Source organism: Apodemus sylvaticus, chromosome 5 (genome assembly GCF_947179515.1).
Source record: "Apodemus sylvaticus chromosome 5, mApoSyl1.1, whole genome shotgun sequence".
Taxonomy (NCBI): domain Eukaryota; kingdom Metazoa; phylum Chordata; class Mammalia; order Rodentia; family Muridae; genus Apodemus; species Apodemus sylvaticus.
The window spans coordinates 161,835,332-161,861,924 of NC_067476.1; positions in this window are offsets into that span (position 1 = coordinate 161,835,332).

Here is a 26,593-nt window from a genome sequence, read left to right on the forward strand (position 1 = left end):
ATACACACTCCTGTGCTCACATGTGTACCCACACAATCTGTGTTTATGTGTGTATACACATTCCTCTGTTCATGTGTGTACTCAACACCCAGCACTTACAGGTATGCACATACCACACACCCAGTGCTTATGTGTACACACACACATACGCACACACACACACACACACACACACACACACACACACGCACACACGCACCTCAGTGCTTACCCATGCCCCAGGACTTAACAATGTGTACACATACCCCAGGACTCATGTGAGTACACACACACACATTCCTGTGCTTATGTGTACCCACACCCCCAGGGCATACATTCATATACACATACTGCGCTTACCTGTGTACACACACTCCTCTGTTCATGTGTATATCCACACACCCCAGTGCTTACATGTGTACACACCCACTGTGCTTACATTATGTGTACCCACACACTCTGTTTATGTGTGTACACACAGCCTTGTGCTCATGTGTGTACCCATACACTCTATGTTTATATGTGTACACACACGCCTCTGTTCATGTGTATATCCACACACTCTGTTTATGTGTGTACACACACTCCTGTGCTCATGTGTGTACACATACACTCTATGATTGTGTGTACACACCCTTCTGTGCTCACATGTGTACCCACACATTCTGTGTTCATGTGTGTACCCACCCCAGTGTGTACATGCACATGTCCCTCTTACCCCATGATTAGATGGCTGCATTCCAGCAGAGGCTTTGAAGCCTACCATTTTCTACCTGCTGTGACTCACAGCCTGAGCTGCGTTGTGTCCTGAGTCTATATGGTCTGAGTACAGAGAGGCTGGCTTCAGGTCCTGCAGGGGCAGCTTCTCCCCTTCACCCCCCCCCATCTATTGGCTTTACCCAAACAGAAGGGAACCCTCCCTTTCCCTCTCCTATTTTATTTGGCCTGGCTTCTCTGTAAGATGGTCTGCTGCCCCATCTGACCGACCTCTGAGATAGGTGAGCACGTCTGCCCCTGTTCTTTATTTATCTGTGTATCTCAGGGCTTAGCCAGTGGTCTGGCACACAGTAGGTGCTCAATAGATGCCTACTAGGTCCTCAGGGGAGACTGAGGATATTAAATGTTCTCACCAGGCCCTGTGGAGAAGGCAGGGTATTGGAAGGTGAGGGAAGTCCTAAGGGAAGCCTAGACTGTGGGCACCATAGTGTCTTTAGAAGTTGTCTTGGTCCTGGCATGGCCTCTCACAGTGAATGTGGCAGTGTGACACCCACGAGATCAGAGGTAGGTTCCCTTTAGATTTTGATCATGGCCCAGGTCTCAGTTATTTTTGAAGTCATACTAAGGTGTCTCTGAGGAACTATGGATGACAGATGGGTTAGACTTGGGGACATTCTCAGCTCAGCAGTGTGGCCTTCACTCTGGGTTTCAGGTGGGCACTGGCTATGTGCGAGGGACTTTGGGGATCCCAAGAAGCAGGATACCACTGGCAGACCTCAAGGAAATGCATATGTCACATGGCAGCCATATGTCACAATCTGGAAGCCAGTGAAGGGCAAGAGCTGGGGCAGAAAGTCCCTTCCTGGCTTCTCCCTGTGTGCGAGAAGAGACCCCTGCCTGTTCTGTGGCAAGCCACTTCCCAGCAAGCTGACCTTGGTTCTCAGCTCTGGTAAGAACTCCATGATGTTCCCATCTGTCCCTGTACAGCCTGCCTCTCCTGCCCCTTGTTCCTGTGCCAGGTCCTCTGTGCCCTTTACTCTTTGACCAACCTTGGTACAAGCCATTGTTTCCTGAGTTCTGAAGAGTGAATACTGGCACCGCAGCAGGTGACCACACCTGGAGCTCCCACACTTTCCAACGTTAGCATTCCCCAGTGGGACTGGGCAATCTCAGCAGGTCACTGTCCACCAGAGATTGTGAAAGAGCCCTGCATCTCCACGCCAGTGTTCAACGGCTTTGTTGGTTGATTTAGGCTCAAGCTGAGAAAGATGGCCAGTGAGTACTATGATAAAGCACAGATTCCCGGCTAAGGCTCACACAGGCCTCCCCTCTGCCACCTCTGTGACCCTAAGCATCCTCTGCCATTCTGTGTCTACAAATAAGGTAAGTGCCGGGCACTTACCAGGAGGACCTTTCGGCCATTTGAGTCTCCTTCTTTGCTTCCTCAGCGCAAGGATCAGGGCTTCTCTTTTCTCTGGAGACAGAGTCCACTTTGTCTAGGCTGTTTATCAGCCGTATCAGCCACGTCAGTATGTGTAGCTGCCCGTGGCTACGTGAACCGAATTCACCTGGAAGGAAAGGGAGGGGGCAGGGGCCTGAAATGTAAAGAACAGGAGGGTGAGAGAAATAAGGAGCCAGGACTAAGTTTTTCTGATCAAGGCTCAAAGTTCACTTTTCAGTTCTGAGTTTATATAGGCAAAGACCATTCCTCAGTTTCAGCTGAGTTCTTTTGCTTTGTTCCTGATGGATTCTTTTGCAAAGTAAGCTCAGTAGGCGATCAGCTCCTCAAGGCTCAGTGCAGTAAGGCCAGAAGCTGGCTCCAGAAAGGTGTAAAAAACCATCTGGGGTTTTGCCAACTCAAGGGTGGTGGGGAGGGCACAAGTATGGTGAGCCAATCAGCTCAAGCAGGCTCCCGTGGGCAGATTACGATGGATCACTAGAATCCCCTGAGTGGCTATGGAACCTGAGAACATCAGAGGTGTTCTTACAAAACTCAGACAAGGGCTGGGGAGATAGCTCATGGGATAAAGGAGCTGGCTTCCGAACCCCCCAAGGCTTGAGTTGGCCTCTGAATCAACACAGGTAAAAGGAGAGGACTGACTCCTTTAGATGCCCGACGTCTCTGCGTGTGCCTTGCCATGTGCATGCCCGCATAAACACTCCCAAATTAAAAAAAAAAGTACCATGAGAGAGAATATGCAGACCAACACGTGCCCACACCTGTGGAAGCTGCAAATGCACAGAAAGGGTGCCTGAAGAGGGTGCCAGGTACCCGGACCTCCAAGGGCTCCTGTGAGGACAGAACATGGAGCCCTGGGAAGAGAAAAGTCCCTTTAAAGGTTCACCATCCAGACATGGGTACCAGCTGGCTATGGAGGAGCAAGAGGGCCCTTCACAGTCATCCCGAAAGGCCATCAACTCCCAGAGGAAGTGAGAGGCAGAGAAGGCACCTCTGGCCTCTCTGCATCTCATCTCCTGCCTTTCAGAGGGATACTGAATGCCCTTTCTCTGAACATGCACAGGGTATATGTCTCCTGGAGATGCCTTCTCATGCAGAAGCTTGTCAGCAGCTGTAGAAGCTGATGAAACACTCCTCAGTTGATCCGCCCTGCTCAGGAAGGTGTGTCTCTTCTGGTATCCACGATTACAGAGGGGCAAGCTTCACCCCTCCTGGAAAGAGGTGCAGGGCGTAGAGGTGAGGAGGAGTTAGGTCTTGATGTAAGCTGAGCCAACATGGTTTGGGGTAGCAGGTTGGCTCCCCCGGAGCTGCCTCTCAGGTGATCTCCACAGACTGCAAACTGTTTAAGGTCCATGTTAGGTAAGTGATGACTGGTAAACTCTTAGAATTCCAGGGGTCTGAGCAAATGAAAGGCCAGTGCCCTGGCCTGCGTGAGGGCTCACGGAGAGCCTGATTTCACAGCACCTGACAGCCAAGCAGAACTTAAGCAGGACAGTACCAGGCCATGAATTATTCCTGAGTAATGATTCCTCCTGACTAAGACAAAAGCTGCCCTGACTTCATTACTCTGCTGCCTTATTTATTCTAAGACTGCTCAGCAGAAAGCACAGAAAGCATCGCCCTTTGCAGGGTCCCCCTGCCACATAAAATGGCCTGCATCCAATCCCAGAGCTCACAAATCAATTATCCCCAGCCGTGAAGACTCCTGGAGGTCACCGTGGACGGACTGAAAAGGAGACCTGATTTGTCTGTCTTCGGTTCATTAGCTCAGCGCGTCCGCACCTTCACTGTACCCTTGCTGGAGGGGCTTCAGCCGTTTCCCGAGGAATGGCTATTTCTGATTTCCCTGAGGTCCAAGGACAGTTGAGAGGAGGCAGAAGCTGGCTGGTTAAGGACATGTCCTCTAGGTCATTATGGAGTCATTGACAGAGGACAGTCTGGAGCTTGTGGGGCTTGTGGGGGCTTTGTGGTGCTTCACTTACAGGCAGTGCCTGTGCCTCTGATGCACCAGACCCAGCCCAGCCCTCTGAGGTGTGAGCCATGCTATGGTGGCCTTTCCATAGGTCCTGTGTGTGAAGAGGAGCTGCAGACACCCTTCTAGGCTTTGTCAAAAAGGAAATTCAGTATCTCTCAGGATGAGTTTTAGGAAGGATGGAGAATATTGTCTAGGTTTCTTAAGACATGCAACACAAGCCTTAGGAGAACAGAAGCCCTCAAAGACTGCTCAGGTCCCCAGCTCTGCTTCCCCAGCAGCAGGTGACTGGGCCACATCCTGGGCTTCTCTGGTCCCCAGTCTTTCATCTGTAAATGAGCAGTAGGAAGAATCATAAAACATGACACACCGGGAGACTCAGTGCGAGGTACAGCACACTCGTAGGACTTGTGGGTCTTGCTTTTCATAGAGCACTGGGCTGATAGATCAGATGAAAATCTGGGTGGAGAATAAAAGCGATAATAATTGGGTCCTGTCTTTGTTGAAAGGGCTTGTACACTGAACACACAGATTTCCTCAGCAGTGGGCCATATAGGACAATAGTCACTTGATTTGTCTGGGGTTTTGGTGTGTAATAAGTGAGCGTTTAAACAAGATCCCTATGTGTGACCCTTGTCAGACACACACACACACACACACACACACACACACACACACACAGAGAGAGAGAGAGAGAGAGAGAGAGAGAGAGAGAGAGAGAGAGAGAGAAATACAGAGGGCTAGAAAAACAGACAAGAGAAGCAGAGAGGCAGAGAGACAGAGACAGACGAGACAGGGAGGTGGGAGACAGACAGAGACAGACAGAGAAAAAGAGTCTCTCTCATACACACACACATACACACACACACACACACACACAGAGAGAGAGAGAGAGAGAGAGAGAGAGAGAGATCTAGAAAGACAGAAGTAGAGAGACAGAGACAGACAGACGAGGAGACAGGGATGTAGGAGATAGACAGATAAAGACAGAGACAGGCAGAAGTAGAGAGATAGGGGTAGAGAGACAGAGAAACAGGCAGGCAAACAGACAGACACACATATACTCATTAGAAACTTGGTCAACCTTCTCTCAGAAAAGGCACCAAGACCTGAATGTAATGGATAAACTCTGAGGTTTATTAGAATCACTGTGTTGTCAGAATCCAGGACACTGGGTTTGATGACAACTTCCCCAGGGAAAAGAGCTTTCTTAGAGACAAAGATTAGATGCCCCCACTGGAATGTCTGGTGATGGCATGTGGAGTCAGAAAGGAGACCATAAGAATAACTTTTATTCTGAGGAACCCCAGCATAGCTGCCCATATCCAGAAAGCCGTCACTCGGGAGACCAAGGAGATCTTGAGCTCCAGACTCTGTCTCAAAAGCAAAACCAGACAAACAACCACAAAACACAGGTTACCCAAGAGCACAACAGCGAGGGTTTAAGCTGATCCCAGTAAAAGCCAGGATTTGCAGGGCTGCTCTGAAGGGCCTTGCAGAAGCCGGCTCCTTCAGAGCTGCCAACGTGCCTGCTCCACTTTCCAAGCTAAGGCTCAAATTCCAGGAACACGGCATTGCAGTGACCTAGATAATTCAGGCCCTGATGACTGCAAGACGGTCCCCAGAGGCAGAGAACAGTGGAATGATGGGGAACAGGGTACCAGAATGCAGTGTGAACACCTGCCCTGGTGAGGAGGAAGACAGATACAGGTCATTCAGGAGAACTAACCCCAGACCAATGAAAGGCAGGCTTGGGAGGGTAGGCATCCAGGACAGTGTTCTCCATATTTCCTGTTGATTTTTTTTTCCAGAAGAGATGAAGTTCTGCAGTGACCATGATAGATAGAGGTTGGGTTTGTCTGTTTAGAAATGGGAACAAGATGAAGGATGCTACACACAGAGGAGAGCTAGGATGCAAGGGCCTTCGCGGAGCTGCTGACTCCCCTGGAGGTAGACCTTAGGGCCCTTCCCAGAGTAGAGGAGGTGAGTTGTAATTATCATGGCAATTGTCAGGTGCTTCTGAAAGGCTTTGAGATACTTGAAACCCAGCCAAGTAGGGCTGATATTGCTCCTTCCAAATTGCATCCAGAGTGTGCGGCTCACCAGCCCTCCTTCACGCAAAGGTTAACGTCCCTTGGCTCTGGTGTGGATTATCACAGCGACAATGCTGTGGGTCCTGTACAATATTTGCCTCTAGGTAGCCCTGTAGAAGCTGCTAAAAATAGGGACCTTTGGAGAGAAATACATGAGGAAGGATGGGAGCTGCTGGTGACTTTGGAGTGACAAGGACACTGTTGCCTTCCTGCAGTGCAGGGAGGCAGCCCAGATCCCCTGGACTCTTCGTTTTGCCCTATTAAACTGCTGTTGGTTTTCTTACTAAAACACATTTGACCCGAAGTATGGACCTCACCTGCCCTGGGAGGTATGGACAGCTTTTATTTCCCTGGGAAAGCTGAGGCTTGGGTGACTGCCACAGCTGGTGTGGTACAGCCAGTGCATGGGTCAGTCCCCCACCCCATTTTCTTACGCTGGACATCCCTTACCCTGGACACAGCTGCTCCTGGTTCTACTCCATTCTTGTTGGGGAAATTTCAAGTGCCCAGATTTAGGAAAAGGAGAAATGAAATAAATGCTCTGTTTATCAGAAAGAAAAGCTTCTCCCTTATCAAGTGTGTTGTCCCATGTTTCCTTAAACAGGAGTGTGTTAGCCTTGTCCTTTATCCCTCCAGTACAAGGACAAGTCTGAGAACATGGGCCCCAGCCCTCAGTGAGGGTCTTCCCACCTCAGTCTACCTGCGCAAGCCTCTTCTGGTCTTCCCAGAAGGCACACGTGTAACCCATCTGCCCGCCAGACAAACACCAGAGCAAAGCCAAATGTGACGCCCCACCTCCCCCATCTCTCAGCAATCAGACGAAGGTGTTCCCGAGAGTCTGGTCATAAACTAGGCCCCTGACCTGAAGGGTGGGTCTCTCTGACTGCCACCCAGTCAATGCCCCTTAAACAAACACCCACCGGTGTCCTTGCCCACACACATGTGCACACACACTCATCAGACTGCCCTCCTAACTCCCTGAGTAAATCTGAAGTCTTCATGAAGGACACGGAAGGACGGTGGGCTCATTGCTGCATCAACACGCATCCTCCTGGCTCTCTCTGGGTGGCTCTGTGAGGCTCCATCTCTGTTTAACCCGAGGCGGTAATTTTCAGCTGTGGTTGGCTTAGTCTCTTCCCAGGGAAGACATTTTGGTTCTAGTAGCTGGGGGCGGGGTTACTGCTGGCACTGAGGGAGGAGGGAGGAGCCAAGCATGATCCTCAACCTTCCACAGAGGCCAGGAAGCCTCAGGACTGACAGTCCTGGGATATGTGGACAGAACACTGGAGAAGGAGAAGCAGGCCACTCACAGGTCACACACCCCTCCTACAACAAGGAGAGGAGGCACACCCCCTTTAATTAGAAAGCACGCTGTAAGCAGCCAGTAACTTAGTTACCAAATCAGAGTTCTCTGAGGAGCTTACCTCCCCACAGCCATGCAGGGCAGCACACCTGGTTTCAGGGATAGTCTCACCCAGGTTGAGTTATGGGGCGAGGGGGGGGGGGAGAATGTCCTGGTCTTCTTGTAGAAGCTCTCCCTCTGTGTATAGTGCTATTAATAGTTTCCTACTAGTGACATCACCCATATCTCCAGAGAAACATAAAGCTTCAATTACCACAATTCAAAAGAATCTCACAAGCCTGGACAGATAGACGGAGATATTAGACTGGAGAGGACAGAAGGTGATTGGAAGGGGTGTGGGGAGGGACTTTAATTCAACACTGGGTAGTGTTTGAATAAGAGATGGAATTCATCACCGGAGGAAGTGGGAATCTTCTTTGGCTTGTGACCATATTAAATACAATTTGCTACTAAAGGCAACTGATACATTTAGCTAGATACTGGAAAGGGTAGAAGAAAGATCTGTTGAGATAAAGGTTCAGACAGCTTGCCGCATGCAAAGCCGTCATGTGCTCCACCGTGTCCACAAGTTAGGAGGAGCTGAGGAAGATTCTCAAACCTCTTAAATAGTGTTTTCTTCCCCATTTCTGCCTCAGAAATATGGAGCACAGCCGTTCTCATTAACGCAGATTTTAATGGGAGATATTCTTCTGCATTGCTCCGTGGTTTCTGCTTGCATGGGGCTGCCATTTACAACAAGTGTAATAGCATCTTTGAGCTTTTTAATTAAAAATTAATTAGGAGATTTAAGCACAAACTCATTGGGGGTTACTGTACAATAACATGTTTACAAAATTAGGTCTGGGCTTTTTGTTCCAGCTAAGTGTTTCAATCAATTCTGTGTCTATTAAATGTAATTACGTATGATGCTTTCTTAGAACGATAAGGCAGCCTTTAAAAGCAGCTGGGAGACGTCTACACATTCCAGTCTGGAATTAGGGTGGCTATTAAGAGGCAAATGGAGGCAACTGTAGCTGGTGGATCTGGATTGTTACAAAGTTTCTTCCAGAGCTATCTGGCTACTTTTCCAGCATCTTCCATGTTGCTTCTCCTTCTGTCTGGTCTTTCCATGCTGAAGGCATGTTCCATCTCATGTTCCTGGAAGAAGAGATGGAACACATTGATTTCCTTCCTACACTGATTTTGGTTATAGTTTTATCACATCAACAGAGCACAAACCAGTATAACACATTATCCTTTTATTTACTTGTTAATTTTGAGTCATGTTCTTGCTAAATTGCCCATGTTGGCTTCTGTAGCCCAGGCTGACATTAAACTTGAGATCCTTCTGCCCTAGCCTTCTGGAGAGGTAGTCTTGTGAGTCTGTGGGACCAGACCTAAATAATAATGACATTTCTATCCAGACCTAGACTACCTCATTGCAGTTCAGAGTGTCAAAAGGAGGGAAAGGGTCAGAATTTTCCTGTTTAAAAAGTAAGGAGACTTTAGTCAGACTTGAGGTTTCCATGGTGTGATGGTTTGTATATGCCTGGCCCAGGGAAAGGCACTATTAGAACTTGAGGACATGGGCACAGGGGGAAAGTTCCTGAACAGAACACCAATACCTTACGCTCTAAGATCAAGAATTGACAAATGGGACCTCATAAAACTACAAAGTTTCTGTAAGGCAAAGGACACTGTCAAAAGGACAAAACATCAACCAACAGATTGGGAAAGGATCTTCATCAACCCTAAATCCGGCTAATATCTAATGTATTCAAAGAACTCAAGAAGGTAGAACCCAGAGAACCGAATAACCCCATTAAAAAGTGGGGTACAGAGCTAAACAAAGAATTTTCACATGAAGAACTTCGATGGCTGAGAAGCACCTTAAGAAATGTTCAATATCATTAATCATTAGGGAAATGCAAATCAAAACAACCCTAAGATTTCACCTCACACCAGTCAGAATGGCTAAGGTCAAAAACTCAGGAGACAGCAGGTGTTGGCGAGGATGTGGAGAAAAAGGAACATTCCTTCACTGCTGGTGGGATTGCAAGATGGTGCAACCACTTTGGAAATCAGTCTGGCAGTTCCTCAGAAAGCTGAGCATGAGACTTCCGGAGGACCCTGCTATACCACTCCTGGGCATATACCCAGAGGATTTCCCAGCATGCAATAAGGACACATGCTCCACTATGTTCATAGCAGCCCTATTTGTAGTAGCCAGAAGCTGGAAAGAACCCAGGTGTCCCTCAACGGAGGAATGGATACAAAAAATGTGGTATATTTACACAATGGAGTACTATTCAGCCATCAGAAACAACAAATTCATGAAATTCTTAGACAAATGGATGAAGCTGGAGAACATCATACTAAGTGAGGTAACCCAGTCTCAAAAGATCAATCATGGTATGCACTCACTGATAAGTGGATATTAGCCTAGAAACTTTGAATACCCAAGACATAATCCACATATTAAATGATGTCCAAGAAGAACGGAGGAGTGGACCCTGGTTCTGGAAAGACTCAGTGCAGCAGTATAGGGGAATACAAGAACAAGGAAGTGGGAAGGGGTAGATGGGGGAACAGAAGGAGGGAAGAGGGCTTATGGGACTTTTAGGGAGTGGGGAGCCAGAAAAAGGGAAATCATTTGAAATGTAAATAAAGAATATATCGAATAAAAATAAGAAGGTGTGGCCTTGTTGCTGTGTGCGTGACCTTTTGTGGTGGGTGTGGCCTTGTTAGAGTGGGTGTGGCCTTGTTGAAGTGGGTGTGTTACTGTGGGGGTCAGCTTTAGTACCCTGGTCTTAGCTGCCTGGAAGTCAGATTTCTTCTAGCAGCCTCCAGGTGAAGATGTAGAACTCCCAGCTCCTCCTGCACCATGCCTGTCTGGACACTGCTGTGCTCCCACCTTGATGATAATGGACTAAACCTCTGAACCTATAAGCCAGCCCCAATTAAATGTTGTCCTTATAAGAGTTGCCTTGGTCATGGTGTCTGTATACAGCAGTAAAACTCTAACTAAGATACATGGTGACCTTTCTACATCCAAGCACAGAGTGGTACTGTGAATGACATTTTTGAACCATTGTGAGGTGACATCAGAAAGGTTTCCTTTAGAGGCAGGACCGGGAGGTCTGTCTTTGTTAGTCCCAGACGGGCTAGGGGTTGGGATGCTTCTGGCATTGTTGACAAGCATGAACTTTGCCTTTGACTCAGGGCATAGCCCACCCAGAGTACCTCATGGGGCTGCAGCTCCACCTCCCTGCCAACTGTCCCTGAGACCCCGAGCAGGCACTGCCTGATGCTGGATAGGACAGAGCTACCTTGATGATGTCCTCCTCCTGAGGGAGGGGCTGAGGCTCCACAGGCCAGTTCTGTCCTCTTCACCCAGATAAGTGCCCTGGGCAATTGCTGCTTCTGCCTCTGTCTAATTATGCTCTGTGCAAGACGAGCCAATAAAAATCGCATCTGGCTCTCAGCGAGCAGAAGGCTGCATCTGCCTTCAAAATTCATAGGGCTGAACTCCTAAATCACAGGCCAGGAAAAGTCTACATGACAGGGCAGGAAGGCACATCCCACCTCCCATTGCAGCTGAGACCCAGTTCATCACAGTGAGAGGGACACAGGCTTGCTTCCCTCTCTGCTTTGCTCTGGCACCCAGAAGCAGTGGAGCGAGCTTCTTTGAAAACCTACACATAGCCCCTTGCATGGCATGTACTGAGGGGCCGTGGGACCCAGAGACCTTGCTCTCGGTTCACACTGGAGTCCTTTGGACCCTCTTGGGGCAAGCCGGGAGCAGTGGCTGCAGTCTTGGCTCAACAGGCCTCAGCCCCAATGCTGATGGACAACGTCAGACTTCTCTGACCACAGAATGTCCCTGTGTCCTCTCTGCCCTTCTGAAATATTTGAAGGTGAGGCAGAGTCTAGCACAAGACAGTGTTTTGGGGATGCCTATATTTCTTAATGAGAAACAAACCTCGTGTCACAGAGGCTGTGACATTTAGGGACTGATCCTATCTTCCCAACTGCTATAGAACAGAATCTGTCTGTGCGGGAGCCACTTTTTTCTCCCTTAAGTTGGTTTTCTGGGGATTTTTTATCACAGCAATAAGGAAGTGGTTTGTTTATACAGTTTCTCTCTGCAGCAGCTGCCAGTGTGGTCCTGTCTGAGCAGGTCTCTGTGTGTCTCAGTACTGTGACTGGCTCACATGGTGTCCTGCCTCATGTCTGGGTTACACGCTGTTCTTCCTATGAGCAGCTGCATGCAGAGGGTCTGGTGTACATCCTGCCTCGGCCCAGAAGGACTGGGTCTGGGGTTCTGTGCAGTAGACATTTTCTTTGGCCATGATGTGGTCCCAGTAACTTTAGCTCAGAGTGAGGTCATGGGTTAGTTTTTAATGTGTATTTACTTATTTTAAAAATTTCATTTATTTATTTATGTGGAGGGTGGGGTTTGGACCTGGACTAAGGCAGGGTGTGGAGGTCAGAGGACTATTTGTGGGTGGGAGTCGATTCTCTCTTTCTACCCTGTTGATTCTGGAAAATGAACTCAGGTCATCAGGTTTGGCAACTAAGCACCTTTACCTGCTAAGCAATCTTGCTAAGCCAGGCTAGCCCAGAAAGACTGTTCTGAAGTCAGAATGAGAGAAATAAACACGCTGGTGCAGGATGGAGGCCACACCCATGGGCCATTGGCAAGTTGCCCCAATTCGTACCCCACCATGACAGACTCCCGCTTCCCTTTGTATAGAAGCTTCTGGTAAAAAGGATTGTAGCTTACAGCTTGTGGTTGGTTTATAGTACCAGAGTCAACCCAGAATGAGAAGTTAAGGAGGAAAACTGGTTGGCAGTGCACTTGTGACCACACAGGCTCCTTCCTGTGCCCCTAGACAGAAGGACCAGGAACCGTAGCTGTAAGGGATTGTTCTTCAGCTGCCAAGAGAACATTGCCTCAAGGTCTCACCCTCAACCAGATTCTTGACTGAGGCTTTGAGAGTCACGAGGGACAGCTCGAGAGCCTGGCCCACTTGCCAAAGCCCCTAGGAGCAACCAACCACCAGATGTCTCCATGAGAAATGCACATCCCATTTCTAATTGAGAGATATGTTTCTTTAAGGGCTCAAAGCTAAATATCCAAAGCAGGGAGAGATTCCCAACAGGGATTTAGCCTAAGGCACCATGTCTAAGAATCTATTTATATACTTGTGGTGCTCTCTTTATCACGGACACCAAAAGCAACCAGATTCTGTGGCAAGCAGGGGGGGTGGGCAGCCAGGGCCCACCTGAGCTGAAGCGTGGATGGGGCTGAGCTGGAACAAAGTTTCTGAAGGAGGAGCCGACGTCCTGCTCACAGAATGATTGGCACACACTGAAGGGGCTGCAGCCATTACTGCAGAACTTAGGATCAATAAATACTCTTTGTTCTTCTTAAAATTACCTTGTTTTCTTTTCAGACTCTGAAGTGAGAGATTCAGATTTTAATTGATCGCTACCGAGTGCTTTGCCTCTGACATCCTGACAAATGGCAAACACATTTACATAGAGTAATTGTTTTTTTTTTTTTCAAAGATCTGGTTACAAAAGAAATAAAACTGCATCTTTGCACCCAACAGTCAGGTTCACCACTGAGGGCGTGGGTAGACGTTTCATACATTCACTGTGGGCACATCTGGAGCTGAGTAACCTTGAATGCTCTCGTTCAAAAAACAATGGGTTGCAAACAGAAGGCAAGTGCATTGTGGCGGAGAGCAAAGGGCATTGGACGAGTGCCTTGCTCAGGGTTCCATATTCACCTGTGTTTGCACCTGGCCTGCTGAAAGAGGGAATATGGAAGGCAAACCTGGAGCCAAGACTCCATGCTTTGTGCAGAAGGGTAGCACCACCCAGTGCCTCCTGTGATTTAGATACTGGCTGCCCTTGCACAAGGTCCTGTAATTGGAAATACATCCCCCTCCAAATAAAAACCCTAAGTAAGAAAACAATCGGACTGGTGACCAGATAGGTATGTTTTTGGCTTTTTCATCTGTTCCCTCTGAAGCCCAGTGAGTGTTCTTTCACAGATTCCCCTGCCTCTGATCCTGACCGAACAAGCAAGACGGTCCATGTCCAGAGGTTACATGCCTTTGAGGGTTACACGAGTTCCTTGTTCCTCTCTCTGCCTCCTCGTCTCCTGCTATGTGAACACCAGTCACGTGATCATGTTGTCATCCTTCCCTGCATGACAGACTACAACCCTCAGGAGCTCTGAGGTCCATGAGACAACCCTGGTAAGGCTCCCCGGCAGTGTGAGGCACTTCACAGAGGGAAGGACACCGGGTTTTAATAACCACAGACAATAAGTTCTCATGGTGTACCATGTGACAGAGCAAGTATCACCTGTGTCACAGATGTGGAACACAAGATTCGTGGGACTGAAGTGGGCTGTAAGGGAATGTGAGTTTAAGGTTTGAGCTATATGAGGTTGACTTGCTCCACACACTTGCAAGCCTCAGTTACAGCTTCTGGCTGGGCCTTGTCTGACCCAGAGTGAAGGATGCCCTGCCCTACCCCTCCTGAAGCTTCCCTTCCCCCCTTGGTCATCTTGTAAGAGGCTCCTCCCCTGACCTTCTTGTTCTTAAAACAGCCCCTGCTGTAATATCCAAAGCCCTGCCTAGCCTACCTCCAGCAAACTCCCACTCACCGCACAGCTCAGCACTGAGGACTCGCTGCTGCTGTCTGGTTTGGTCTTGTCTGAGCCAGCTGTGAAATGCTCTTCTACCTGAAGTTCATCCCCAGAGACCCCAGCTGTGGGCAAAGATCTCCACAAACCACGGGTATGCCAATGATCTGCATTGGTGTACTCTCAGATGGATGAAGACCTTGAGTCGTGGTTTAATGTGAACCGTCTCCCACGGGCTCATAGGTTGAATATGTGCACCCCAGGTGACAGCACAATTTTGGGATGCTTTTCAGAAATGGGAATAGGTGAAGGAGGTAGGAAACTGGGGTGCATCTTTGAAGGTTACACGGGTTTCTTGTTCCTTTCTCTGCCTCCTGGTCTCCTGCTAGGTGACCATCAGTCTCGTGATCATGATGTCGTCCTTCCCTGTATGACAGACTGCAACCCTCTGCAACCTTGACCTGAGGTCAGCGTTTCCTCCCTACATTGCTTCATTCCTGGGCAAACATACCACCTGGTTTAGATAGTGATCTTTCAAAGGAAAGAATGGTCCCCAAAATATCGAGGAGAAAACCCCGGAGCTAGTGATTCCTAGGTGCACCTGCTGCTGCTGGGGAGTGATGGAGCCTCCCACACACCAGGCACTTTGTTGACCCAGTTACAACAATCACACACGGTGAGACGGACACGAAGTGGCAGGTGACACAGAAACGAATGAAGTAATCAAGACTACATTGCATGCATCCTGGAGCAGAGGGACATGGTGTCTGCTGATGATCTAACACAGACTCCCTTTGGCTTTGGTGGAGATAACAGGCTCAGACAACCCTCTCCTAAAGACTTGGTGTTTGTGTGAAGTAACACAACTGAATAAGAACAAACCCGGTGCAGAAGTGGGCAAGAATGTTCAGGAGTAGGGGTACATCCTATTCAAAGGTCCTGGGGTGGAGGAGATCTTCATGGGGAAGGAGGTGAATGGATACAGTTGATACTGAGTGGTGGAGGGGGTCGCTGATTGGGATGAATAGGCTGTCGCTAAGCTGATGCATAAGAGTTTGTTGGACATGGCCAGGATCTTGGCTTTTAGTCTGAGAGTAATAAGAAGTTGCTGAAAGCTGTGAGATCAGGGAGAGGCTGAGGTGACTGAGGAGGAGAAGTTGGCTGGTGGTGACCCAGTGGAGAGGGTGGACTGTCAAGAACAGCATGCCCATGGATTTTCACTTGGAAGTCACGGAGCCAGGTTGACTTGCCCTCTGACAAGGCAGGAGCTGCCTCCAGCAAGCAGGAAGGAGAAAGTTGATACTTGATCCTGAACTTGGGTCTCTCAAGAATGTTCGATTGAAAGTCGCTTACCTCGAGTGAAACAATGTTTACTCAAAGTAGCGAATGCACTCTGTAGCAAACCTTCTTTGATGTTGGCTATTTCTTTGAACTGCGAAGAGCCCCAGTCTTCATCTGGCATCTCCCGAGCCAGCCACCCCTCACCGCTGTCAGCGCATCATAGATTAAAGCCACTGTGCAGGACTCTCTCTCAGCCCCCTTCTGCACAGGTGAGATGAAAGGCACCGTGAAAGGGACATTATTTCCCCAAATGGGATGAGGAACCAAGGGAGCTGGACCATAGGGCCAGAGTCCACAGCACACAGGGTCCACAGAGGGAGCACAGTGCCTTCCTGACTCTCAGGGACTAGTACATCCCCAGAGGGAGGTTGAGGCTCAAAGGCTTCTTGCATGGAGCAAGACACAAAATGCTCCAGGCTAACCTTTCAAGGGTACGTGTAACAATGCCAATATTTTCACCTTATTTGCACACTAATACATAAGCCATAATGAGCTATTTAATTATGATGTGTAAGGCCAGGAGTTAATGAGGGCACAAGTGACAAACTAATGATTTTTTTTTTTTGCCCTGAGGTAATGAACTTCTGGCCTTACCTAACACTGAGCTGGTAATCAGATTACTTTAAAATTAATCTTTGAGCCCAAGGGGTGTCTGTGGTACTTTGTCTCTGTCCATTCTGCACAGAGGATGGAGGGAGTTGGGAATGAGACAGACAGTATTAGCTAAATACTTGGTGGGGTGGGGAGGATGGTCAGTCTGTGACTGGGAATGGCCCAACAGCCTCTGTGAGAAGTCATTTCTGTCACCAGAGAGAAGCCTGAAGCTGTTGTCAAGTAACTTGCTCCCCCATAGATAGAGTTTGGGTTTCAAATCCAGATCCCTACACAGGCCTGGGGGACTGCACTGCCCAGCCTATCAGGCCATAGTCTATCGCCTTGGAGAAGTCACTGCAGGAAACTGGAATTCTCATTTATATTCTCAATCAAGAGCAGAGAGAATGCAAGCAAGCTCTTAAATGGAACAAGTCGCAATCCCAGCTAATAGTCTTCCCATACCGATTTCGGCAATCGTGGCAGCCCCCTACTCACACACACATACCTGCTATGAGGAGCTACTATGAGGCCAGCAAACACAGCCTGTGTGCCAGGCTGTGCCAACTCGGAGTGTCTTCCTCAGTTCTGTGTCTTGCAGACTCACTGAGTTCACCACAGGCTCGCTGGGGTGCTGAACAGAGATGAAGGTTCAGACTTGGCACTGTGTGGTCATGTGAGCAGGAGCTCTATGAACAAGACCCAGGCTAGCTCTTCAGGTGTCAGGATAGTCATCAGGTGACAGGCAGTCATTTGCTTGAATGGAAGAGCAGATTTAGGGACAGTGAATGGGGTCCTTGGAGTCCAGGGAAGCTAAGAGTTACCTGGATACGATTTTTCTGGGGACGTCTGGACACTGTGGCATAATACTGAGCTTGGCTAGAGCTCTGGAGAGAGCAGAGTGCTGGTGACTGAGGGTAAGGAGTCAGTGTGCCTTCTGAGAAAGGAAGTGAGGTGCTGGGGCAGTTGGCCAGATCAGAAGGAGCTCTGTAAACACCAGCGTGCAGGCTCATCCAGGGGCAGGGAAGCCATGTAGGGAAGGGTCTTACAGGGCCCACCCTTGTTGCAGTGGGTTCTCCTCTGCACTGAACTCAGGATGTCTCCTGAAGTGAAAATTTCTAGTTCTTTGGAAAGTTTGTTATGCCAAATGATGGTTTGCTGGGGCACACAGATGAAAGGATGTCTTGCTAAAGCAAACACATGAAGGAATGTTTCCCTGAAACAGACGCAGGTGAAAGGGTGCTTGGATACAGCAGACACATGAAAGGACACTTGTTAAAGGATTATAAATGTGACCCCGCCGACAGTGGGAGACGAGCCCTGAGCCTTGGTTTGGGTTGCTCCGCCTCTCTATTCTTTGCTAAAGACACGCATGTATTGGTTCACCTTACATGGCATTGTTGAACTCAACTTGTGGTAACGCTGGCATTGAGAGAAACTCGCCCAAGAACTGCTTGTGAAATTGCTGCAACAGCTTACCACTTCAGAGGCCTCACCTCTGAAGGATGGATGGCGAGCCTGGTGTCTGCTTGCTGAAAGGACTGGGCTGCAGTGGCCGGTTCATGCCTGGAGTCCGCCTGCCTAGAGGACTCCTCGGCAGCTGTTATATCTGGCATTTGCTATGTACTGCACTGCTGCCAAAACAGATCGAGCTCTTCCCCAAAGAATAGTTGCTGAGCAGGTCCACTTCCCCCGTATCCTTATAACTTTTCTCTTCTACCTCTGCTGGGGGTTGGGCTAGAGGAGAGAGGATGAGCCCTTATTAAAAGTAGGTTGCAAAAAATATATGCCTACAGTCTCCTACTGTGCAAGCTACACAGTCTGCTTGCTTCCAGCTAGAACAGGGTGCCTGGGGGTCAGATGTTCCACAAGTTCCTCCTCAGGGGTACACCTGATCCTACCTTCCATCTGAGGCAGAAGAGTGTCTTATCCTCAGCACTGGGGACAGTCTAAGTCCCACCATCCTTTGTTGTTTGGGGACAGTGCTGTTTCCATCAGGGTCCCCAGCCTATGTCCACTCTAGGCCAGACACACTCCTTTTGGTGACACCTAAAAGTTCACCAGACATGACCTAGTGTCTTTAGTCTTTCCTCTAGGCCTCAGGAGTCATGAACATTGATCTTGGAGAAACTGCCCAGAATCTGGCTTTGTCTTTGGTATAGCGACAAGGTCTGCCCCTTGTTCCCCCAGTGACTCCTATCCCTGCCAGCAGGCTGTAGTCCTGAGCACGTGAGCTCATGATGGTTCATCCCATGTCACTAGGATCTCAAGCCGGTGGCATATCACTCGCCCTCCCAATGTATTCAATGACCTCAGTGTGCATCCTTTCGCCCTGAGCTCCCTATCAGGGCCACAGTCTGCCAAGCCTGACTTTCTTAAGGTCTACCTCTCCCATATGTGCCCTGTGCAGTGCTGCCCCTAGATGCTCCTCAAGAACATCAGTTTGCCCAATCCACAGTCCCCTCTGCCCACCTGCAGCACATATTCTGCAGGAGCCTCACACAGGAAATTTTGGCCCATGACCCAGCTCTGTTAACTTGCTATAGCTGTGTTCTCCACTGGGCAGGAAAACGGTCCTGACTCTGAGCTCTCCTTTACCTGCTTCCTTCACACCCTGCCCCACTTCCAGCCAGACCACACCAGTTCCCTGCAGGGATCCCCTCCCTGCAGGTCCCCTCCCTGCAAGTCTATCTGTGCGAAGCTCCTAGCTGACCTGGTAGAGAGTCCAGGCAGTGCCAAAGGTTGTCATTTGTCTTCCTCCCGAGGTAACCAACCTGTGGACTAAAGTCTCTTACACAGCTCTCACGCGCCCCCTAGATCGAGATCTCCCTCACACACTGCTCCTCCACCTGGAGCTGTTTTTGTATCAAGATTGCTCTGCTTGTTCCTAAGCCTGCCGATGTCAGCAGTGCTTGCTGGTGTTATTACATCCTGTAGCTAAATATTACTGAAAGCAACAGCATCCAAGTGAAATGGAGAGAGGCTGATGCTTCCTGAAAAAAGAAAAAAAACCCTGGGATTTGGGGAAAGATGCTGAAGGGGCAAGGTACTAAAGTTTTTCCTGTGAGTTTTGTCTTCGACTGAAATCAAAGGTTTACAGGGGAAAGAGGTTGACATCCGGCTGACAGCAGCACAAATTGCCACATCAACTCACATGCATGTCGTTGGGTTGGGTTAAATACTCCTTCTTCATGGATGTGGATGGATAGAACCCAAGGCACATGCCAGCAGATGGGCCACCTAACCTGGGTTCGATGTTAGAATGTCTAGGACGCATGCTATCTTCTGGGACAAGCCTGCAGTGTCTGATGCCTGGGCACAGGCCATCCTTGGGGATGAGTCTATAATGTCTGATGAGCGTATAGCTGCTGATACTTTAGAGATCCAGTCAGGAGCCGCCTGTAGTGTGGAGGCAATGGTGTGTGGGAAGCCTGTCCGAAGCATCCTAATCAGGGAGAGCTTTGAGTCATGCGTCAGAGGGTACTGTGGCTTCACCTATGGTAACAGGAGCTTTGTCATGGCTACTTTATACCTCTGCAGATCAAAGTATAGAAAGACCCAGATTCAGGAGCAGTACTGGGCTAAAATTCTCTAATGCTGACCCCACAGATACAACTCTGCCAGTCAAGTCCCAATAATCCCCCAAAGCAGTGTCATCATCCATGAGCCAGATAGCCCCCTTTGGGGAAACATTTCAGGTTCAAATCATAACAGCCGGTAATAGTATATTCTTCATTGGAGTGTATGAGAATGAAATGAGAGCAGAGGGCAGACTTAGCAATCCCTAGTACACACTACCTCCCCTGTGTTAGGAGAAGAGTCACAACCACCATCTATCTCCAAAGAAATAATCTGTCTGTCTGTCTACATATACATCATTCTATCTATCTATCTATCTGCCATCCATCTATCTACCTACCTACCTATAATCTATAATCTACCTACTTATAATCAATCTTTCTACTTACTTATAGTCTATCTATCTATCTATCTATCTATCTATCTATCTATCATCTATCTATAATGTATCTACCTATCATTCTATCATCTACCTACCTATAATCTATCTATCTATCTATCTATCTATCTATTATCTATTGTCAATCAGTCAATCATCTATTATAATCTATATCAATCATCTATTATAATTTATATCAATCTATCATCTATTACATCCACCTATCCAACCATCCATCATCTTATTTCTTAGGAATATATACTCCCTGTTTCTTAGATGTCTCCAAATATTACCAAGTTTTTAAAATCCTGAGAGAACATTGATAAGGGGATAGATGCAGACAGATAAGAGAGATTCAGCAGTCACCCAGCCTGCCTGCCTCATGTCCCCAGGGTGACCTCCAGTATTCCTCTTGGGACTAAAGAACCACAGCTCAACACCTGAACAGCAGCACACTAAAGTGTGGGTTCACTTTGCTTGCAGAGCCTGCTCCACTGGGTGTCTGGTTTGAAGGCAATATCTCTAAAAAGGTAAAATATAGCCCATGAAGATTATTTAACTTTTTTAGCTCCTTCTGTAATAAAAAGGAAACTTATAGCATGGAAATGAGCGATTTATGTGAGCATGTAAAGTAACACATTTTCCTAGCAAGTCACTGAAATTTAATTTAGAGTGGGACCAGGCGAAGGGTTGCATTTCAAAGTTGCTTGTTTTCCCTGTTCAGGTGACTTCACCTTCCCTCTGTGAAAGCAGCCAAGCTCAGGGAAGGAACCACTGTGTCCCCACCCTACGGTCATCCTAGAGACAATGTGGATGATTCACCCTGGGAGGGGCACGGAGTGCTGTGCCCAAACCCTTCTCACTAAATACCATTGATGACACCGTCCATGGATGTCACACCTGCTGTGGACTTTCCCCATGTCTGGCAGGTGCTGGTCTTCTGCTCAGCTCACTTGTCCTAAGTGACTAAATCCTTTGTTCCCATGGTCTTTAAGGTTTCTTATCTAGTCTGAATGAATGATGTGCTGATTCCCATTCTCAGGGATTCCTCTTATGTTAACTATTTCTTTTGCTCTTCAGAAGACTTTTAATTTTTTGTCACCCTGTTTATCAACTGTTTTTAAAGGTTTACCTCTTTTGGCTGTGCTGGGGATGAACCCTGGGGTTCATACATGCAAGCCAGGTACTCTACCACCAACTTCTATCCCACCCCACCTGACAGTTCTTCGTGTATCCTCATGATCTAGCCAGAAAACTGTTGCCTGTGCCTGTACCTTGAAATGTTTCTTTTGTGTTCTCACTGGTGTCTTCTGGGTATTCAGTTTTGCACGAAGCTCCTTGACCGATTTTCAGGTGATTTGTGCACAGAGAGATGTACAAATATACTTTCTGTCTTCTGCACGTTGAGATATAGTTTTCCCCGCAGTTGAGGTAGAGCCTGCCTTTCCTCCAATGTCTTTTTGCTCCATGTCAAGAATCTAGTTGCTGTGACTATGTGGGCATCTTTCTTCACCTGAAACTACTCTATGGTTCTCAAGTGTAACATGTAGAAGTTATGTTTTTACCCTCCAGAATTGCTCCTTTTGCTCAGGATTGCTTTGGCTGTCTTCTCTCTCTCTCTCTCTCTCTCTCTCTCTCTCTCTCTCTCTCTCTCTCTCTGTGTGTGTGTGTGTTCATGTATATGATCCCAGATGAATTTAAGGACTTCTTTCTAGTTCCGTGAATAATTTCATTGAATTTGTTGGTGATTACACTGACTCTGTAGGTCACTTTTGGTGACGTGGTCACTTTATCAAGATTGTTCATGGTGATCCAAGACCACGAGTAATCTCTTCACACTGAGGCAGCCTCAGTAACTTCTTTCTTCACCATCTCTCCCTGGTCGTCACTGTAGAGTCTCTGAGATTGTGGAATACTACCCATTTGTCTGAACTCATTTGTCTGTTCTCTTAGGCTGCTGTGAGTGGGTTATCATATTTTCTCTATTATTGCTTTAGGGTAGGGATGGGGTAGGGGTGGGGTGGAGATGGGGTAGGGATGAGGTGGGGATCGGTTGGGGATGGGGAGGGTGGGGTGGAGATGGGGTAGGGATGAGGTGGGGATGGGGTGGGTATGGGGAGGAGTGGGGTGGAGTTGGGGGGGGTAGGGGGAAGTTCATGGTGATAAATACCTGACAGAACAACTTAAAAGAAACTTGATTCATTTAGACTCACACAATGAAACTTTGGAAGTTTCATGGTGGCTCACACCTTTGGAGGTTTTGTGATGGGTTGGCTTAACTGGTTTCTGGGCCATGGGAGAATATTATAGTTGAAGAACATGATTAAAGTTAAATTTTCTCATCTCCCATTTGGCAGGAATGATGGAGGAGGGGTAGAAGGAAGAAAGAGGGGATAGGCACGAAGTATACACTGAAAAGCCTGCTTGCAGTGACCTAATTCCTTCTGTGAGAATCACTGCCTAAAGTTTTTACTACCTTCCGAAACAGTGCCATCCAATGAGCAGAGAGTCTACAACACATCATTGTCCTCGGGGAACATTTGATATTCTAATCACAACACTGACCTCTACTGCGAGGAGCTTCACTGGCCTCCGAGCTGGTCAACTTGACACACCCTGGAAGAACCAGGGAGGAGTCCTAATGAGGAATTATCTACATCAGTTTGGGCTGTGGGTATGTCTGCGTGGATTGTCTTGATTGTTGACAGAATCTGAAGAGCCAGCCCACTGTGGGTGAAGCCATTCCCTAGGCAGGGGTACCTGAGCAGTGTAAGAGAGAAGAAAGTGAGGTTAGCGCTCTTGCCTTGCCCATTCCAAAATGTGGAGCTTTCTGTTGGAACTGTAAGCCATACAGACCCTCTACTCCACTGTGTGGCTTTCAGTCCGGGTGTTCGTCATAGCAATAGGAGCTGAGGTAGAAGAGCTCTCAGCCTGGACTGGCTGCATCTCCCCTCGCCTTGGGCCTTCCAACCTTTGTCTACACAGCTGCTAGAGTAGGCCATGAGAAGCAGATAGGGTAATTCTTCTCTCCCCTGCTCAAGAGAAGAATTTTCTCCCATTGCCAGACACAAGAAAACGCCAACACATTAAACACACAAGGAGCGTCAGGGATAGTCAAGGGCTGGGTGTGCCGCCTTGTTGCTGGGTTGTGCCAGGCACTCCTGAGTGGGGCACTGTGGAGTGGAGCAATTGGCATAAAACCATCCCACTCTCGGAATTCATAACTTGGAAAATTCAGCAAAACCCTTCAAGATGGCTTTACGCTATCAGCAGTCAACCTCACAATAAAAGCTAGGTCCAGGCACTCTGTCCTGGCTGGTTCTGTGTGCCAACTTGACACAGGCTGGAGTCATCACAGAGAAAGGAGCCTCCTTGAGGAAAAGCCTCCATGAGATCCAGCTGTAAGGTATTTTCTCAATTAGTGATCAAGGGTGGGAGGGCCCATTGTGGGTGGGGCCATCCCTGGGCTGGGGGTCCTGGGGTCTATAAGAAAGCAATCTGAGCAAGCCAGAGGAAGCAAGCCAGTAAGTAGCATTCCTCTATAGCCTCTGCATCAGCTCCTGCCTCCTGCCCTGTGTGAGTTCCTGTCCTGACTTCCTTTAGTGATGAACAGCAATGTGGAGGTATAAGCTGAATAAACCCTTTCCTCCAAATTTGCTTCTTGGTCATGAGACACACACCTGCACATCTAGATGACTAAGAAGACTCATCCACACTGAGTCATGGCCTGGAGGCAAGATCCAGGTTTCCTCATGCCTAGTCAAAGCAGACTCGGTCTGCCTTTGACTTTTGAAGGCCCATTCGTGTCTCCTCTGTACTGGCATTAAAGGTTGGGACCCATGGTTGCTGAGCGGTGATTTCAATCAATTGATATGCATTGATTTAACATGTATTGTGATCAGGTCCTGGGCTAGTGTGGGGATTGGCAGCCTGTGTAAGATCCTCCCAGGCCAGGCCTATAGGATGGGCCTGCTGTCTCCTCATGATGCACAGCAGCGGGGCAGGTGCTCTACATAAGCACAGATAACTTTTGTTCACTGATATTTTTGCCATCCCATTTTTATGGCAAACAAAAAGAGCAATTAAGTCATCCACTGAAATGGATTGCTTGAAAATTGATGAGGAATTCAGCTGAGGATGACAACCTTCGTGCTGTGTATGCCCCTGGGCTATTTAACACAGTTACGTTGTCCAGAAGAAATGGGAGGAAGCACACGCAGGCCATTGTGTGTGTCCCTAGATTGTCCAGATGTGGAGTTATTAAGCCCTTCAAAAGTACACTGATCCACCTAGCAGAAAATATATTTACAAAGCTCCTGATTGTGTCGCCAGAGTGTAGGTGCCTTGAGATAAATCTCCTGCAGCCGGGGAAAGGCTTGTACACACGCTTAACCAAGTCCAATTATATTGAGAAGCAGCACCAGCTTCCTCTGTCCCTGCAGTTCCCGGAGTGTGAAGCGGGAAGGAACAAACGAACGGGAAACTGTACAGCATCGTAATGATGAGAGCAGGACTCGGCAGCCCGCCTTCCCGTCACCCTCTCCTCAAGTCTGTCTAACAAGAGCGAGCAGGAGAGAGCTGGCAGTCCTCCTGGCCCTCCTCGCGCCTCCTCCTTTTGTTGGAAGGGGCCTGTGTCCCAGCCTCCCTTGCTTGGTTCCAGTCGCCTAGATGTATCTTGGAATAAATAGCCTGGAGAGTGGCCAGGCATCCTCTGTTTCCTTCTCTTCTGTAATTAACTCGGTACCGAGTTGCTTCTCTGAAGCGAACTCTCCTTCAAGGCAGAAATTTCACTGAGGAACAAACAGAAACTGAAGCGAATCTCAGAGTGCTGCTTGGTGGACATGCTGAAGGCTCCCTCCTCGGAGTCATGGTTAGGGGAGACATAGTGGAACCAGTGCCGGGGTCTCTTTGGGAAAACGAGGGCCGTGTGCGGGCCAGGATGGGTTACTTTCACATAGGTGTCTTGGGAAAGTTAAAGCAGAGCCAGGAGAGAGCCAGGGTTATTCTGAGTCTTGAGAAATTAAATTCCCATTACCCCCCATTTCTGCCCCTCCCTCCCTCTTGTCTTGTGGAACAGGGATTGACTTGAAGCTTCTCCCCTTGTGGATCTCCACCTTATTCTTTCAAATGGGGGGAAAGTGCGAAGGGGGGAGGGGGGCGGTGTCCAGCGTTGAACCGGGAGCTCATTGATTGGTTAGACCTGATGACAGTGGAATCTTGTGCTCACGTATTGGTTAGATCTGCCGACAGTGGAACCTGGAGCTCACCGATTGGTTAGATCTGCCGACAGTGGTGATGACAGTGGGAACCTGGAGCTCACCGATTGGTTAGATCTGCCGACAGTGGAACCTGAAGCTCACCGATTGGTTAGATCTGATGACAGTGGCACCTGGAGCTCTCTGTTCCCTGACCCAGCGCTGGGACTGGGACTGCACCATCTCACCTGGTTTTAAGTTTGGCCTCAGAATCCCAGCTCAGTTTCTTATGCTTGTTAACAGCAGCCACGTTACGTGCTTTCAATGAGAACAGCTCCCATGGGCTCATACACTTGAACGCCTCGTCCACAGTTGATGGAGCCATTTGTGAAGGATTAGGAGGTGTGGCCTTCTTGGAGAAAGTGTGTCACTGAGGGTTTATTTTCAGATTTCAAAATCCCGTGCCTTTCTTAGTTAGCTCTCTCACTTTCTGCTTTGTGCTTATGAATCTGGATGTGGTCCTACAGTCACTGCGCCAGCGCCATGTCTACCTGCCTGCTGCACCAGCGCCATGCCTGCCTGCCTGCTGTACCAGCGCCATGCCTGTCTGCCTGCTGTACCAGCGCCATGCCTGCCTGCTGCACCAGCGCCATGCATGCCTGCCTGCTGCACCAGCGCCATGCCTGCCTGCCTGCTGCACCAGCGCCATGCATGCCTGCCTGCTGCACCAGCGCCATGCCTGCCTGCCTGCTGTACCAGCGCCATGCCTGCCTGCCTGCTGTACCAGCGCCATGCATGCCTGCTGCACCAGCGCCATGCATGCCTGCCTGCTGCACCAGCGCCATGCCTGCCTGCCTGCTGTACCAGCGCCATGCCTGCCTGCCTGCTGTACCAGCGCCATGCATGCCTGCTGTACCAGCGCCATGCATGCCTGCCTGCTGTACCAGCGCCATGCCTACCTGCCTGCTGTACCAGCGCCATGCCTGCCTGCCTGCTGTACCAGCGCCATGCCTGCCTGCCTGCTGTACCAGCGCCATGCCTGCCTGCCTGCTGCACCAGTGCCATGTCTGCCTGCCTGCTGCACCAGTGCCATGCCTGCCTGCCTGCTGCACCAGTGCCATGCCTGCCTGCCTGCTGTACCAGCGCCATGCATGCCTGCCTGGTGCACCAGCGCGCCATGCCTGTCTGCTGCCATGCTCCCTACCGTGATGACTATGAACTATAAGCCTATGGAACCATGAACTCCAACAATTTTTTTTTTCTTTTGTAAGTTGTCTTTGTC